This window comes from Equus caballus, chromosome 14 (genome assembly GCF_041296265.1).
Source record: "Equus caballus isolate H_3958 breed thoroughbred chromosome 14, TB-T2T, whole genome shotgun sequence".
Classification (NCBI taxonomy): domain Eukaryota; kingdom Metazoa; phylum Chordata; class Mammalia; order Perissodactyla; family Equidae; genus Equus; species Equus caballus.
In genome coordinates this window covers 23,676,433-23,694,178 of record NC_091697.1, presented here as the reverse complement: position 1 = coordinate 23,694,178, position 17,746 = coordinate 23,676,433, and the positions used below count along the sequence as shown (strand labels likewise).

The 17,746-nt window shown below is 50.8% G+C and overlaps 2 long non-coding RNA genes across 6 annotated transcripts in view; one reads left to right on the top strand and one right to left on the bottom strand.

The window, feature by feature from the left end:
- The window catches only part of LOC111767939 (uncharacterized), a 214,831-nt gene extending 197,976 nt beyond the window's left edge, over nucleotides 1-16,855 (top strand). Inside the window, exons 4-5 of the long non-coding RNA XR_011424991.1 lie at nucleotides 11,299-13,279; nucleotides 14,788-16,855. This is a non-coding gene — a long non-coding RNA (uncharacterized lncRNA). The remainder of the gene's footprint in view (nucleotides 1-11,298; nucleotides 13,280-14,787) is intronic.
- LOC106781610 (uncharacterized) lies at nucleotides 1,515-12,963 on the bottom strand. 5 transcript variants are annotated; one of them, XR_011424990.1, is made up of 10 exons: nucleotides 12,826-12,963; nucleotides 12,576-12,701; nucleotides 11,284-11,544; nucleotides 8,616-10,068; nucleotides 7,861-8,011; nucleotides 5,275-5,391; nucleotides 3,672-3,903; nucleotides 3,143-3,206; nucleotides 2,413-2,475; nucleotides 1,515-1,858 (listed from the first exon to the last, which is right to left on the bottom strand). It is a non-coding gene; the product is annotated as an uncharacterized lncRNA (long non-coding RNA). The 5 variants fall into 5 exon arrangements; XR_011424989.1 differs by lacking the exon at nucleotides 1,515-1,858 and having other exon boundaries at nucleotides 2,092-2,475; XR_011424988.1 differs by lacking the exons at nucleotides 1,515-1,858; nucleotides 8,616-10,068 and adding an exon at nucleotides 4,759-4,898 and having other exon boundaries at nucleotides 2,092-2,475; nucleotides 3,143-3,211.
- Nucleotides 16,856-17,746: the final 891 nt, after the last annotated feature.

Sequence of the window (17,746 nt, the reverse complement as noted above, 5' to 3'; positions counted from 1 at the left end):
GGGCTGTGAGTTATATTGACTTGGGTGTGGTGGGGCTGACTGGTCGGTTCTGCCCCTTTGCTGCATGTCCCTGGTTTGGCAGGTGGTGGGTGAGAAGGACCTTGTAAAGGCTAAGACGGAAACGCTGCCAAGAAATGTGGGATGACTTCCAGCACTAAGGCGCTCCATCCAGGCCAGAAAGGAATGGAGAGGGGAAAAATAAAGGAAGGCAAATGGATTTCAGCTTCTTGAATGGGACTTAGAAAAGCAAATCTAATGGCCGCTCAGCTCATGGAAAGGGGCTGCGTTACTGCATTGCTTGATTATTGACATCAGAGGTGACCAGAGAGATAACGGGACTGAGTGAGATGAAAATGACAGCAGAAACCACTGTGGGCCGAATCTCATTTCCTTCTGTGATATACAATGAGGCTCTTCTTTTTCAGTCTTATAACAATGTGAAAATGATGGTTTGGGCATTTTGGGGAGACTTTGGGCTAAGAGGAACCTGGGAACAGATTCCAGCCATGTCATCTCTAGTTAGATCAACTTGCAGATTTCTTCTCTGACTCTTAGTCTTTTCATCTTAAAAATTGGAGTGATAGCTTGGTTATCTCAAAGAATACTCTAGATCAAATCTGATAGTGCGGCCGAGAAGCCTGGCATTGCAGAAGGTGTTCCTCAAAAGTTTGCTCTTTTCTCCCTTCTTCCTTTTCTAAATCTTAGGAAAGACTCAGATCTTTATGTGACTATAGCTGTCAGTGATGTAACGTGAGACCCAACGCAGCGAGAAAGCAAAGGGATAAAACATAGTTTTAGTTGAGAAGACTTCGAGAATTCAAGTTGGAGGAGATAAGATAGATCCACGTGAGAAGAAATTTCAGAATAACCCCAAACAGTCATAACAAATGTCAAGTGGCGCGTGCCCCCCTTTATAGCCAGCTGATGGCATCTCCTCTGGAGAACCTCATCTGAAGCCACAGTGGGTGAACGCCATTCCACAACATTCTCCAGTCCGACACTGACATGCCATGTCAAATGATCTGTTTGTGGGTCTTGGCCTCCTTCCTCCAACCGACTGTGAAAACTGCCTGGCCCATAAACGCTTTTTTAATACTATAAATTAGCATTTAACAAGTACTTACTACATGAGAGGGCCTGTGCTCAACTCTTCGTACTGACCATCTCCTTTTTTCATTACCACAACCCTAGAAAATAAGTCATTGTATTATTCCTGACTAATAGAGAGAGATATAAGACTCAGGCAGAACACACTTGCCCAAGGTCACCGGGGTAGCAAGTGACGGAGCTGGCCTTGACTGACCAGCTGGACTTCAAGTTCCTGCTCTGAGTCCCAGGCCCAGCTGGCTCCGTGGCCTTCAGCGCTCACGCCTCCCGGTGCGGCAGGAAGGGAAGCAGGGGTCAGCGTGGGCCTGACTGGCTGCTGAGGGAGGCCCCAAGAAGACATGGTGACATCACTGGGCGTATTTGCACCGGAGGCCTGGGTGACCACAGAAGACGAGGAGACCGAAAGCTTTCTAGTGACACACATTGTAATAAGCTTTGAGAGCAGTGGGAGTGGGCGGCAGGAGGAGGAAGACTGAGGAAGCTTCTGTGGATGGGAAGCAGCACCCCCAGAGAAACCATTGCTCCATCACACAAGCTGGGGAGATGGGCTTTGTGCAAGCTCGGCAGCTAAGGGTGGGCATGACAGGGAGAAGGAAAGTGGCCTGCTACTTGGAAAGAAAGTGTGAGAACAGGGTGCTTGGGAGGGGACGTCATCTCTTGGAGCCATAGCTGCATTTGAGAGCCAGGTCAGCCACTTACTAGCTGGTGACTAAGAAAGTCACCTTTCCTCTCTGCGCTGCAGGTTTCTTACCTATAAAATAAGGACAATAGTAGCCACCCAATGGGATTATCCCAGGATTAGAGATAATGCATGCGACATAATCAGCACAGTGCTCCCCCCGTGGATGTCAATGTTCGCTCTCCCTGTGACGGTAGCAGTAAGGAGTGGTATTAATATGTGTGTCTCTGTTGGCAGAGGATTAGTGTAAACCTTGGTTTCCTTTGAATGGCCTTGCCAGTGACGGTGAAAATCAAGAGTGTCTATTTCTTTTGTTAAAGCTTTAGAATCAACTATAGAATGGAGAGTGAAGAAAGTTGGTGTGTTGGGGTGTGTGTGTGTGTGTCTGTGTGTGTGTGTTGTGGAGTTGTGCGTAGTCTGAAGCATGCCAGAAGAACAGATAACGCTGCAGGGCAGGGGTGCCGCGGGCTGCGCGAGCACCAAGGAGGGGATTATTAACTCTCTTAAGGAGTAGAGCAGGCTTTCAGAGGCTGTGACATCTGCATTAGCTCCTGGCAGACGGGAAGAAGTCCCCCGGGTAAAGAAGAGAGAGCTATGCGGAGGCATGGAGTCTTGGTGAAGCTTGCCTTCTTCAAGGAACGAGTTCAGAGGGAGCAGAGGCAGGGAGGTTGGAGGAGGTGGCAGGACACCTGGAAGCAAAAGTGGGTCCTCTCCGTTCTTCAGCCCAAGCCGGAGTCTGACTTCCCACCCCAAGGAGCCCCGGACACTCCGCCATGTTGGCCTCCCCCTACCCACCACGCCACGTGGCAGCTCTGTGTTCAAACAGCCACGTGTTCCTGGCTGTGTGTCTGCCCCAGGGACCTCAGAGGGGAGGACACACAGGTGAGTGAAGCAGGAAGGAGCCAGGCAGGGACTCAGGGGAGGGTGCGAGAAGACGACACTCTTTGAGATGCTGGGCCTTCGACGGCCTCCGCAGCTTGTGCTGTGAGCCCTGCCAGGGTGGCCGCTGACAGTCTGCAATGTCTCTGTGGCCACGGGCCATGGAAATCGAGGGCGGAGATAGTTCTTGGCGAGGCACACCATGGTCTGGTACATCTCATAATTTCCTTTGGAGGCCTCCCTGGGTGTGCTATCGGTCACAGACAAAGATGTCCACGGGGGCTCCCATCACCTCTGACTTGTTTTCCCAAAAGTGCGGCTGGATCTTCTCAGTGCCATCTGCACTATCTCACTGGCCACCCCACCCGCCATCTGTTTACAGGCTGTCAGACAGCTGGCTGGGGTGAGGGGGACACTGTGTGACCACAGAATGCATAACATTGACTGCCTCCAAACAGAGGACCCTGGGGCCTTTACCTTGCTTGCCCTGGGATCCCAGCTGAAAGATGGATGTCAGGTTAGCATCTGCCGTGAGCTTCGCCTATGCTGACAACAATGACAATAATAATACCAGTGATTAACTGAGGGCTTATTAGGTACCAGGTACTGTACAGACACCTCATCGAATCCTTGCAGCAAGCCTGCAAGATGAGGGCGGGTTATCAGTCTCTTACTCCTGAGGAGGAAGCTGAGGCTCAGGGAAGTCATGTAATGGCCCAAGGGTCCATAGCCGAGTGACAGAGCTGGAAGTGAGCCCCAGAAGCACAGGACCTCCAAGCAGAAGGAGCTCCTTCCTCCTGGCATTCAAGGCTCTTCGGGTCATGTACTGATCTACTTGTCTGGCCCCACGCAGATGCTGCCCTGCCCACTGACCCATGGCACAGCTGCTGGCCATTCCTGATGCCTCATCAGCTTTCCAGGTTCCACTCCTTTGTCCCCCCCCCCCCCCCCCCCCCCCGCAAGTTTCCTCTGCCAGGATCCCTGGGAGCATCTCAGAGGGACCCACCTGGTCCAAGGAGTCAGGGAAGATTTTCTCTTGCTGGCATTTCTGACGTCCAGCACTGCAGAGTCGATGATGACACTTTTTGTTCTAAAGATACCTCCTGCTCATTGTTAGATCCCAGAGTACACAAGTGCATAAAGTCCAGTCTCATTTCCCTCGAACATCTCCACCCCCAAACTCCCCTCCCAGAGAAAGCCGCTGGGTGGTTGGTGGGGGTCCTCAGGTGTTCCCATGCCTGCGAAAAGATGCATATGTAATTGGTCCAGCCATGCTTCTGGTGGCTGTTCTCCGTTTGCCTCCCCTCCTCCAGCCCTACAGCTCTTCTTTACCCTTCTCTGCCCTGCTCTGTGTCTGGGAGGCTGACCTCGCAATGGCAGCGTCCTGGCTCCCATGGTCTCTGGCTTCCAGTGGGGCTGGCCAGTGGGAAGCACTGGCAGGAGATGGAAGGGCGGGAGGACAAGGACGAAGGACGCTGAGGGGTTTCCTCCTCCTCCCCTCCTACTTCTGCCCTGCACCCCTGTAGTTCTCCAAGTGGCTGGACTCCCTGAGGCTGCAGGCCCTGTTGGGTCTTTTCACAGTCCAACTCCCTCTGGACTCCAGTAATCTTGTCCCTCCCTTTGTCCCCTCAGGCCGAGGCAGGGCAGTGACTTCCTGCTGTTGCTGCTCCCTGGGTGCTTCACAACCCTTGTCGGCTCCCTTACCCCTCACCCCAGCACTGGACCAGGCCCATCCCAACACCATTTTCACACCTTTGTACACTTTTGAGTGTGCCGTCTGCTTGCTGTTGGAACCCTGTGACACACCTACCATTCTGGAATGCTCTGCCCTTAGCACTGTATCCTGAGCATCTTTCGGTATCAGGACCTGCATATCTATTCTTAAAGCATGCATGGTGTTTCTTTCTGGGAGAATTATAGCTAGAGTTTGAAACCAAAAAGAAATAGTGACCAGGTGAAGAGATGCATGTGTTGGTAAATGCAAATGGTGGAGAGAGCTGCAGAGGGCAAAAGTGAGTTGCCATGACAGAGATGGACAGGAGGGACCTGCTGGCTGGTCTCCCGTCACGCGGATGGACCAGAGCCGCTGTCACCTGTGTCCTGTTGATGGTCACTTAGGCCTTGTCCACAACTTCACTCTCTCAAACAGTCTGGTCTGTCTGCAACATTCTTGTACCTACATCTTGGTATCTGTGTCCTAAGATGTCTGGAGAGGAATTTCCCTGATGTGGAACTGCAGGAAAGAGATGTGGGTGGATTTAAAATTTGGTAGATTCAATAAATCATGCCCAAGGAGCGACTCTTCCCAGGGAGGCCCATGCGAGAAGAAGCCACAACTTGTTTGCCCTCTAGGGAGCCAGAGGAAGGCTTGTCCAGGAGCGAGCACTTGGTGGGAAGGTCCCCCAGCCTTCCTGGAACCGAGGCCTCATCACAGACTTTGTCTTTTTATTTAAAGTGGTGATAATGCTACTTGCCCACTGTCACTTCCCCTGCCTTCCTCTTTCCTCCAGGGAACCTTGTAATTGATACAAGAATGTTGCAACCAAATACCACAGAGATTTTTAAAAAATGAGATCCAAGAGAAAAGCCTGGAAGCAATTACTACTCACCCTTTCTGGTGATTCAGTTTGAGTAGATGCTTAAAGAGCACCCAATCTGTGCTAGTTCTGTGCTCGTGGTAGGAAGACATGAAGGATGGGACGCAGCCCCTCCGAGGAGCTCACAGTCTGGGGAGGGGAGGGAGGAGTTAATACAATGGTTTCCAAACCTGTCAGGGACCTGTTGCAGCGGAATCATCTAGAAGCTTTGCAAAAACCCAGGTCCCAGGGGCTCACCCTCAGGGCTTTCTGGTTGGCAGGTCTGAGGTGGGGTCTGGGACTCTGCAGTATTAAAAGCCCCCCTGGGTGACTCTGATACTCGGGGTGCTGTGGGCTGTGGCTGTAGCATGTCTCCAGGGGTGCATGATGTGGTCGCTTGGGTAACGTAGAAGTGGCTGAGCTGCATGGCCCAAGGGCCAAACTTGGTATTTTGTGTGACCTGTAATTTGGACTTACATATTTCAAAAAAAAAACCCCAAAATTAAACTAGTTTTCAGCCTCTAAAAATCAGGAGTTATCTCATTAAAATTCAGATTTCATCTCTTTGAAAAATCCTAACAACTTGCTACAGCACGTGGCTTTTTAGATGGGGCATGCATTCTCTAGTTTGACACAGTCCCCAGCACTCCCTAGTGTCTCTCTCTTAACATTGTCAGTTGCCATGTTGTCATTGGATTAACACTGCTCTTTTCTTATGGTAGAACTAAAGGAAAATGAAGTACTTCTTGTCCTCTGAATTATACTAAAAGTTGAAAAATGTAAGACAGACCAAGAAGTCTGTGTGTGTTATTTTTTTAAATGAGAGAGAGTGTATTTCTTTATGGAAGTATTCAATAGGCGCATCAAATGTGTCAAAAGACTATGAGCCCAGCCCATTGTCCTCATTTATACTCCCACCATAACCTTGTGCACCAGTGCCAGGAACACCAGATGGGGAGCCAAGAGCCTGCATTTCTCCTGCCCCTTCAGCCATTACCCCACCATGTCACCTTGGGAGCAGTATTTATTCCTCTTGGCCACGCTGTAAAACAGTGGTTCTCAACTGGGGGAAATTTTGTTTCCCCCCCTAAGGGACAGTCCCCATCTTGAGGTATTTTTGATTGTCACAACTGGAGGGAAGAGTTGCTATTGGCATCTAAGTAAAGGCCAGGGATGCTGCAAAAGATACTACAATGGGCAGAACGAGAGAGAGTTATCCTGCCCAAATGTCAACAGTGTTGGGAGTGAGCAGCTCTGCTATCAATGAGGGAGTTCATCCCTTCTAGCTCTGAGAATCCATAAGGTTACCCTAGGAGAACACATACACAGAGAGACAGTACTCTCAGTTTTGGGGCTGACAAAGCCTCAGGAACAGGTAGAATCTTGGAGGGGAGTAGGATGGGAGGCAGAGAGAGAGAGTGTTCAGGTGAGTGGGAGTTATGGGCAGAGGCAGGGGAAGGCAAGTGCAGAGCATGGTCATGGCTGCAGAGGGGTGAGTGGCCTGGTGTGCCTGGGTGTGGCGGGAGTTGTAGAGAAAGCCTGGAAAAGCTGGGGCCCAACCGTTAGGGACAGTGTTCTCAGTGCGTAGGGTGGGATGAGGTCTGTATAGTTCACAGATATTCTGGCTGTCCTTCCAGGACATGATCGGGTTGTACTTCCTGCCCAGGGGAGGCACAGCTGGCCATGTGACTTGATTTAGCCATTGAATAGTGAGCAGAAGTGGTGAGTATCCACTGTGGGAGGAAGCATTAAAAACCAGGCATTCTGCATATCACTTTCTTCCTCTGGCACAATGACTCTCAACGTTCGGGATGGTGGCTGCTTCATCAGCCTGGAACCCTGAGCAACAAGAATGAGCAGGGACCTGCTGACCCACAGTGGATATGGGCAAGAAGTAACCTTTGTGTTTTGAGCCACTGAAATTTGAGGGTTGCTTGTTGCTGCAGCAGAACGTGGCTATCCTGACTGATTTAGACAGAAATCACTGGTGGTGCTGAGATGACGGTAGAGGGTACACAGAGATGGCGTGAATTATACTACATCCCTCAGGGAGAATCCTCCTTCCTGTCAGGATCACACTACAGAGTGGGTCTCAGTGTGTGCCAGACTGTCTTGAACACCCATTCCATACAGCCTGTGCTCCCTCTTTCACAAAGAGAGAGGGCACAGGCTCAAGTTTTGTCTTTAGCTAAAATTTCATAGAATAGTTTTAAAATTGAATTTAATTTTAGGGTTGGCTTCTATTCCTGGCAAGGGATTATAGCAATATAAGGGTTTTTTTAATGGAAAGCGAAGAAAGTGAATCATTTAAAAAACTTATATAACGCCAATAAAACACAGGTGGTATATACTTATGGCAAAAGTCATAAAGATAGTTGACAAATGACTGCAGTAGGGGGAGTAGAACGCATGGTATATGACAGAATCCCTTGCACAGGTGACCTGTCGAGGCAAAAGCTGTGGCCAGGATAACAAACACAACGCTAATCCTATTTCCAGGCATTCCTCTAACAACAAGGTGAAGCAGCTGTTACGCAATAGAATTCAGAGGGGCACAGAATACAGTCTGACGTCCTCTGTACCACCCCATGCCTGGCGCCCAGTAGGTGCCCGACCAACCTGTGTTGCATGAGCGACTGGTGATTGTGATTTCTGTGCCCTCCTTGGGGAGGGCTGCCATCTTGGGAAGGCTCTGGCTCTGCTCGACATGTTGAAAAGCTCCTGTGAGCACATCAGGCACGTGGGGAGACGCTTCAGAGTGCCACTCACTCTGCAAACAGAGGGGAACAAACTGAGGATCCCTGGGAGGGGAAGGGAAGAAGGAGCCATAGAGGCTGGGGCTGCTGGCTAGGGGGAAAGGGGAGAAATCCCAGGTGATGTGTGTGCATGTGGTGTGTGTGGGGGGTTGTTGGAAAGGACTATGGAGAACTGACATTGTTAATATGAGTTTTTAAACGTTTGCACGAGATGCACAATGGAAACTCCCTCTCCCCCCTACCCCCCAAGAATGGATGAGCCCCACACTGCATTGCGCAGCGAGCTCTGACTCAGCAGAGGAGAAGGGGAGACCGCGGAAATGCTGGGGAGGCTCCAGCTATCCGAAGCCATGGAACTGTGGGTCAGAGGTCGTCTGACCATGATCTCGGGAACTGCTGAGGCTGCAGCTGCCCTCTGGGTACACATGAGTGAGTGAATGAATGAAGCACTTGGGATGTGACAGCCAGAGGCATTTCTTACTGTGTCCACCATGAACGGCGAGAGGCGAATCTTATTTTCCAAGGTGGCTGTAACAGAGTATTCCATCGCACAGGCTCTTCTACAATGTGACTGGACACTCCTCCCGTGAGAGGTGGTGTTTGTGTCCCCTCCCTTACCTTTATGTGGCTTGTGATGGCTCTGACCAGCAGAACAGGGCGAATGGATCCCGGGTAACTTGGAAGGCAGCATCCTGAAGGGCAAGGTGGCTTCCTCCTTGTTGACTGGGACACTTGCACTTGGAGCCCTGTGCTACCACATGAAGGGTATGAGTGCTCTGAAGCTGCCGTGCTGTGAGGAAGCCTAGCCACGTGGAGTGGCCACGTGCTCTGGTCTGCAGGGTTAGTCTTCAAGTCATCCCAATCCATACCTTTAGACGATGCTGTTCCCCAGTTGCAGGTCACCTCTGGGCTTCAAGTCTCTGCAGCTGAGTTCCTAGACATCGAGGAGCTAACCCTGCTGTGCCCTGATTGAATTTCTGACCAAACGAATACAGGAGCCTAGTCAGTGGCGATTTTAAGCTGCTAAATGTTGGGGTATTTTGTTACACAGCAATCAGTGACTGAAACACAGTGACTGAGTCTTCCTCATCTCTGAGTTCTCAGCCCACAGCACTGGGCCCGAAACCAAGAGGGGCTAGATAGGATTAGCTGAGTAAATCAGTGAGGGAAGAACTGAGTTAGCATGTGCCCCTAGGCAGGTCTGCGTTCCTTCTGGAGCCCCCCTTCCATCACCTAATTGTATGTTCACAGGAACAGACAGAGCACCAAAGCTTTTGTGGTGACTGGATGCTCTGGAACCAGGAAACACCACCTCTTTTTCAAAGAGTCTCTGATGTTCTTTCCTTTCTGACAAATTAACTTTTCTGGTTTGATTGGCAGATTTGGTAAGCATAAGATCACGTGCCAGTGCCAGTGGGAAAAGGGAGGGGGGGCAGAAAGGGAATATGCAGGGGAGGGCTTTCACCATCCATCAAGCTGTGTCGTAGCATGTCATTTTCCACCCAAACAGGCAAAGGACAACACTGCATCTTTCAGAGGCAGGCCGCTGGCCACGGTGCACCAAGACGGCTATCGGCTTACTCTCCCCTCTAGCTCCTCACAGCCCTGCTTCTCCTCCCGGCCCAGAGGCTGGGAAGAAATCGCTCCTGCTCCTGGTGGAGTCCACCTCCATTTACGTCCCAGTCCTGGATCGAGGCAGTAGGTTAGCCTAGACTATTTCAAATGCCGTCCAATGCATTTCCTTTGATTCATCCCAAAGCCGCTTTGCAATTGCTGTTGAAAGTTCCAACTGTGAGGGAGGATTTATAAGGAGCCAGGAGTTTGCCTATCTGGACGATACTGGTGGGCAACGTCCAGCTTAGGCAGTTGTCTGCTGGCTGAGCAGGAATCCATTGCCTGCTGGAGGCAGGAGGCCAACTCATTGCAGCCAGCCACGCCTGTGTCCTAACAGCAAAATCAGTGCATCCTGGGTTCTCGAAGCCCTGGGAGGTTTCCCTGACGCGTGACCCAAGAGATGTTGGGAACACTTGCTGCCATGACCTGGCAGGAATCACTGAAAGGCTCGATTGTGCTGTGGGAAAGGGATGGTGCTGTGAGCAATCCACATGGCAAATCAACTGTGAAAGTGCTCTGTCAACTAAAGCCTTGGAAAGGGGGAGTCCAGTTCAGCTACTCCCTTTTACTGGAAGGAAAGTCAGTAAGTTTTGAGTTTCTCAAAGCAGAGAAATATGCAGCTAAGTCATTTCACATAACCTGAAACCTCCATCTTAAGTTACATTTCATGCCCACACATAAAAGTGTGTGAGCTGGTGCCACCTATGGGCGAGTTGTGATGCTGCAGCCCAGCTCTATTAGATGCTCCACATGGATGGACAAAAAGTACCATAACGCCAATAGATAAAAAATGCAGAGGCATTTAAAAAAATATATGACTATAAATATTTGTTGGCATAGTTTGTTTTACAAGGAGGTAATACAAGCTCTTGGAACTGGAGGCTGAAATCATTAAATTGTATGCAAAAAGATGGAGAAAATTATGTTATAGGAGTTCCTCTTGGAAAAAGTTCTGTGTGTAGAGGAAAGGGATTCTGTGCTAAGTCTCTTTGGTTGTGGAGTAAGGCCCCAGGGGCCATGCTCCAGGAAGAGTGGACGGTCTCTACACTGCCTGCTGGGGAGGGTGGAGCCTGTCAGCTGCTATGGTTGGCCTGGCTGGGGCAGACATGTTGGAGGGCACAGCTGCATTGCTTGACCCAACAGAAAGGAATGGAGCATCTGCAGGGGAGTTTGGAAGAGGAAGACTACCAGGGGCAGCATGGGAGAATGGAAACTCGGGGGATGGGCATGCAGAGGAGGTGTGTTGCAAGGGGTGCTGGGTACCATCTCTCCTGCGTTTCCCCCATGGGAAATCTGTTTGGGTTTTGTTGTGGAGAATGCATAAGGGGTGAGAGCCTGGGGTGACCTGGGTTCTAAATAGAATCTTGGAGTTGAAAGAGATTTTAAGAAGTCACCAAACCCATTCCCACCCAAAGTGGAAGCCCCTCCCCCAACACCCCTGGGAGGTGCCACCAGCCTGGTCCAAACACATCTGGGACAGCGGCTCCCTTCTTGAGGAGGCAGACAGGGTCAGGGAGGAACTTCCTGTCTTTGGTTTGCTGTCTCTGTTTGGTTCGGAGGAACTATAAATAACGAAGTGGCTACATTTCACGGTGGGGAGAGGGGGCATAACAGCAAAGTCACAACAGCTACTGGGTAGAGTGTTTCTACTGGCGCCAAGCACTTAACTTACACTGTCTCGTTACAGCCTTATGGGGAAGTCTTTCCTCCTGCTTTGGAGGGAAAGAAACGGAGGTCTCGCCAACACCGCTGATTCGCCTGAAGTCACACAGCTTGTCTGAGGAGAAGCAGGGGTTTGCACTCAGGTGCCTTGAGCTTTTCCCTGTCCCCGTTTCTTCCCTGTTGGCTTTACCGGGAGAATCACCCTCTGACAACGTTTCTGAGAGGGCGTTTGAAATGGGCTCAGCGTCGCGTCTGACTGTGGCCTCTGCACCTTAAGAGGAACAAAGAGAATTTCCAAAGTGGTCAAGTAAGTTACAAAGGAAACCTGGAGAATAAATGATCTCTGAGGAATGTTTAGAGGAACTAGGATGATTTCATTTGGAGAAGGCTGATTATATAATGGGTCTTCAGGTTTATGAAAGATTGTTAGAGACGGTGGCCACCAGCTGTTCCTCATCTCCACTCTGGACTGGAGAGGAGGAAATTGGCTTAAGCCGCAGCCTGAGGGTGTCTATATGGAAGAATTTCCTGACGCTGGAATGGGCAGGAAAAAAAAAAAGCAGGCCCTTTTTCTGAGGACACCAAATGGAGACCAGAGTCGTCTCGGTGTGTGTGGGCTTTTTAGCAGCCAATTAATCGGGCTCACTGGGCGTGTGCCTTGGGATTTTGTCTCTAGAAGCTCTCCGGGTTGCAGGGGAACGTTGCAGGACCCTCTCTGACAATAGCCCCAATGGAGCTATGCCCCCATGATAGCCCAGTACCCCTTCCTAATGACAGACCGTGCCGAGCACCAGGGCATGTGCGTACGTGCACGCCAGCGCTCTGCCCCTGGCCTTTGCTAGCCCCTAACCCTGGGGCTAAGGGTGTCTCCTGGGTTTCTGGGGAGGGAGCAATGAATCATCTACGAGTAGGTCTAGCAGAGTGCCTGGCACGTAGTTGGCGCTCAGTGAATCATAGTCCTCTGCTCCCACCACCCAAATCTCTAGAACTTATGTGAAGTCTAAATAAGCTCCGTTTTTTGACAGTAAAATTATTTGATTTTGAGTTAAGTTCCACAAGGTTCAACAAGGTTAAGGTCTGCAAGGTTCAAGGGGTACAACTTAAATCTGTGCTCTGGGGATTTGCTGAGTGAGTTCATCTCCAAACCCGCATCTACTGCAGACCGTGGATCTCCGCTCTCAGCCCAAAGTGTCTGGGTGCTGGCAGAGCTCCCTCGCCCGCCACTCCCGTCAGTCCAGCCAACCAGTCCCCTCCGGGTCTCGAGTCCTCCTTAGACACCTGGGAGGCCCCAAGTTATCTTACATCATGCTGGCTTCCACCCCAGTTCCTCCACGGACTTGCCCTGTGACAAGTGGCCTCGGATAAGTCGTTAACCTTCCGGCGCCTCGGTTTCCTCATCTGTGAGGTGGGAAGGACAGTCGTGCAGCCCTGCGGTATGGATGGAAGCAGATAAGGTGTGGAAGGCACCCGACACAAGGCCTCGTGCGCAACTGCCAAATGAATGTTGAGACGAGGGCCATGTTTGGGGATTGTTTCCAACTCTCGGCCATACCTGAACCTCTTAGGATCACTTCCTGGGTCCATCAGACTCTGGAGATTTATCAGACAACCTGAATTGGCCTGTGGAGGGACCCTCTTCTCTGCCCAAGTCCTTTCTCTGACCAGACAGATGGAACGTCCTCCCCGTTGGCAGAAGCGTTACAAAGGGAGCGTCTGCAACCTCCTCTGCGGCCTTAGTTTCCCTGGAGCAGCTAATCTGATTGGCCAGCGCTGGCGCCAGGAGGCGGGGGCACGGATGTCTTACTGCGCAGGCGTGTGGCTGGCCTCTGGCTGGCCGTGTTTTCTGCAGACTTCTTTCTCGCCCAAGGTGCCTTCAGAGTCCCGCACCCATTCTTCCAGGACACCCAGTCTTCCAGGAAGCCAGCCTTTGAGGGCTGAATAGATGCTTCCGAATTAGCCAGTAATTAAGCCAGAGTTCCTCAGATTCGGCACTATTGACATTTCGGGTGAGAAAATTCTTTCTTGCATACTTTGTAGGATGTTTAAGCAGCATCCCGGGCCCCAACTATTAGATGCCAGTAGCATTCCCCACCTCAGCTGTCACAGCCAAAAATGTTTCCAGACATTGTCAAACGTCCCCTGGGGGGCTGAGTGCCGCTGAATGAAGCTGAGGCTGTGATCCGCGTGTAGGAAGCGAGCCTCAGTCAGAGGTTTGGGTAGTGAGTTCTATCAGACCTCAAAGGAGAGAGAAGGGAATTCTTTTCCACTAACCCTTAAACTCTTCAACTGTGCTGCTGGGTGGCTAAGTGAGAGGCCTTCTTTAGTTTCTTTATAGCGAGAGAGAAACAGAGCAAGAAATAGAGAGTGAAAGGGAGAGAGGCAGAAAGGGAAACTGAGGCAGGAGCCAGCAGCAAGTGACTTCCATGAAATTCCCAAGGGCACTCGGTGTGCAGGAACAGAGGAGCCAGCAGGGCGGGGCTGTGGGGGCCGCCCTGGGCCTGGGTAAATATGCTCTGTGGAGAGGACGGGCTGGCAAGTAAATATAGTGACCATCTCCACAGCAGTTCCTGGGGCGGCTGAAGTGCGGGGAAGGACACACAGCCCATTGTACAGAAACCACATTTTTTTCCTCCCTCTGTCTCCTTATCCAGCCGGTCTCTGCAACTGCCCTGGCCAGTGCTCCCCTGTCCAGACCTCTGCCCTGGGTCATCCCCCGCCACCAGCCGCCCCAGTCAGTCCCAGGTACTCAGTGCCGGGGCTGGAACCGAGGCCATGGAGATGGAGGCAAAGGAAACGAGCCTCCCCCGTCCTGGGCCGCTGAAAATAATCACGGCCTTTTCAAAGGCCGACTTCCCCTGGTGCCAAGGCAAGAACTGTCTGTCTTGCCACCTTTCAGTTCTTGTTAAAAAGCAGAAGGCATGTCAGGGCCGGGCCGGCCCACAGCACAGAGAGGGCTTTCTTCATAGCCCTGGACGGAGCTCAGCGCTCTAATGAAAGCTCTTATTAGCCCCAGCTGGCATGCCATTTTCCTGAGCTGGAATAAAAAATTGCCTCAGTCATCCTTTCCCAGGCTAATTTCAAAAGCATAATTACCATCATCGTAATTGATTACTATTTATTTTGGTCATTAATCGTCATGCAACCCCTTGTTACATGTGGATGAAATGATCCAGTGATATTTACGGCACGTGGCAGCTGTATTTGTTTTCCTTCAGTCCACATGTCTCCCTTGTCCCTTTCAGGGGAACCCCTGGATTTCATGACACCCGGAGAATCCTTCTCTGGCTTTCACGTTCAAGCTGCTAAACTATGGTGACTGATGAGAGTTGGGGTGAAAAGTTGGGGGTTCAAAAAAGATATGGATAGAGTGCCATGGTGGGGTAGCAATATTAAAGGGCAAGGGTGGGGGGACACCCTCCAAACTCGTGTTGGAGATGAGAGGCCAGGGAGGAGGTGGAGGGAGATCAATTGAATGATTATGAGACTGTTGTTTCTTCTCTCTGGCCCCTTGAAGGAGGCGGTTACCAAGCATCAGTGAGCAGTTAATTTGGGAAGAGAACTGATATTTTCTGCCTTCAAGACAGCTTAGACGGCGCCTGCAAGTAACTGCAGGAGGATCATAATGTGCCCCATAATAATGACAATGTGCATACAGCTCCCGCTTTGCCCGAGCTCTTAAGGTCCAGTCAAATGCAATTCCCGCAGATTAGTTTAATGCACACCCACTCTTGAGACAGAGCAATGTTTCGTCCCCATCGTCCCACCTACTATTAGGTATTCAGCTCTCCTGAAAAATCTGGAGGTTAGGACAATAAAGACAAGTGAGCAGAGGCTAAAAGCCTTAAATTCCACGAAGGTGGTGCTCTTACACCTGCTGCCTCCTACTGGGCAGCCGTGCTGGGTCCAGGTGGGACCTGACTCTGGCTGAGGCACAGGCAGCACTTGCCTCTGAGCCATCTACCCCCTTGATTGGCGGAAGGATGGGTGCCAAGTTCAAACAGGCCAATCAGAGTTCTTCCCTAGAAGTTTTGAAGCTGGGACCAATAACAGCATGAGTCAGTCCCTCCTTCATGCTGGAAGTAAGGAATCGTTCATGGACAATGTTTCATTCACCTCATGGATGAAACCAGCCCACAGTGGGAGGGATTTAGTCAATACTCAGAGAGAAGCTCGTTTCAGAGATGGAGGGTGAGTCCTGGTGGGCATTTAAGACCCCGCTTCCAGTTATTCCTAAAACATGGAAGAGGGACAGTGAGAAGAGCTCAACAAGTTGTGCCCTGCATAACTCCAGCAAGTGCCATTTGTATGGTCACCTTGTGATAGTGGCCCCTGGGGTTGTGCAGTGTGCAGCTTGCACAACTGTACATGGTGACCCCATCTGGCAGCAATCCCTACCCTGTCTTCAGCTTACTTGGAGATACTCCAATACACTGTTATTAAACTCTCCTTTTTGCCAAATCCAGTTGGAATTGGATTTATGCCACTTAAATCAAATGAGAGCTAAATAATATGATAATAGATATCCCGAACCACAAAGAAAAAAAAAGATGTCACCTCCTTCCCCCCAGCTTATTCTGGATAGCAGGAAGGAAGTACCTGTTTTTCTTAGCTATTAACTCTGAATTTACCAGACCTTCAGGGAGTCAGGGAGGGGGAAAAGAAGAGTAAACCTAATTTGCACCCCGACCCCAGCCTCAGTCCTGGGGTGCCAGGCCCCGCAGAGCTGCCAGGCCATGCAGAAGGTGGGTGAATGCAAACCATTTCCAGAAGGCCTTTGAGCTGGCTGCGTGGGAACAGCTGCACGGCTCCCTGATGGGTGTCCGTGTCAACGCGGACTCAACATTTTCCAGGGGAATGGGACTGAGAGAACGTCGTGCTCCGGCCAGATGCAGCTCCAGAGGGTGGGGAGACGCCAAGGAGGAGGGAAGGCGGCCAGGCAGAACGGCAGCCCTACCCACCCTGGGGAGAGAGAATGAGGAAGAGTCTTGAAGAAGCTTTAAATTCATAGCTCCTGCATTCCACCCTTCGAGGGCTTTCTGGGTCTCCGTGGTGAAATATGTAGACGCTTGATTTCAGGAATGAACAATAATCAAAGGATTTTTTCAGGGGTGGGAGGAGGAGGAACCCTGGCAGAGTTCTTAGTGAGAAGGCAGAGGGAAGAGAATTCAAACAATCCCCAGGAATGTAAATAAGTGCTGTACAAAGAGACGTGGGTGGTGCAATGGGATTAACGTGGATTTTGCAATCAGCCTGATCTGGGGTCACGTCCCGGCTCCGTGGGAGCATAGAGTAGCCACGTCAATTCTGGAAGCCTCGTTTCCTCGTCAAAAATAGGGATAATAGTGGGGGCCGGCCCCGTGGCCAAGTGGTTAAGTCCGCACGCTCCACTTCAGCGGCCCAGGGTTTCGCCGGTTTGGATCCTGGGCACGGACGTGGCACCACTCATCGGGCCATGCTGAGGTGGCATCCCACATGCCACAACTAGAAGGACCCACAACTAAAAAAATATATATATACAACTATGTACTGGGGGGCTTTGGGGAGGAAAAGGAAAAATAAAAAATCTTTAAAAAAAAAAAAAATAGGGATCATAGTACCTGATTGCGTGTGGGGACGGTACCCAACGCGAACATCAGTATAGCAGAGTGGCCCAGGAAACAGCACAATGCCAGAGTGTGAGTCTTGTTGTTGCTGTTTCTCCCCCTTCCATGTTCTTGACTCCATGCTAGGTTCTTGTGTGCATCTTTTCAAATACAACTCAGTTCTCTGCTTTCATCTTCAGGCCAAATATTTTTGGAAATATGTAACAGGGTCCACTCGATAATGGAGGAGCTCAGACTCAAAGGCCGTCCGGGATCCACGCCACCATCGTTGGAGTTATTTCCCTCGGCCCTGTCCTACCCACCAACATCGTGCCTCCTTGTCTCTCTCTCTGGTTTTGCTCTGCTGTTGCTGTCTCATCTCCTTCTCACTCCCCATTTGTATTGGTTATCTATTGCTGCATGACAAATTCTACCAACACGTAATGGCTTAAAATGAGAAGCACGTATTATCTCAGTGTCTGCAGATCAGGGGTTCTGGGGCGTCTTAGCTGGGTGGGTCTATTCCGTTTGTCTTATGAGGCTGCAGGCAGATGTGGGACCAGGTTTCAGGCAACTGAGGGCTTGCCTGGGGCTGCAGGATCTTCTCTCAAGTCCCGTCGGCAGGGTGCCTCAGTTCTTCCCTACGCTGCCCTCTCCGTAGGCTGCTTCAGTGTCCCCATAACGTGGTGGCTGGCTGTCCCAAAAGCAAGTCATGGAAGAGAAAGTGAGCAAGAAGGAAGTCACAGGGCCTTCTGTGACCTACTCTCCACAGCCACATGCTGTCACCTCCACTTGATTCTCTTTGTTAGAAATGAGTCACTAAGTGCAGCCCACATTCAAGGGCAGGGAAATTAGAATACACCTTTTCAGGAGAGGGGTATCAGATGATCT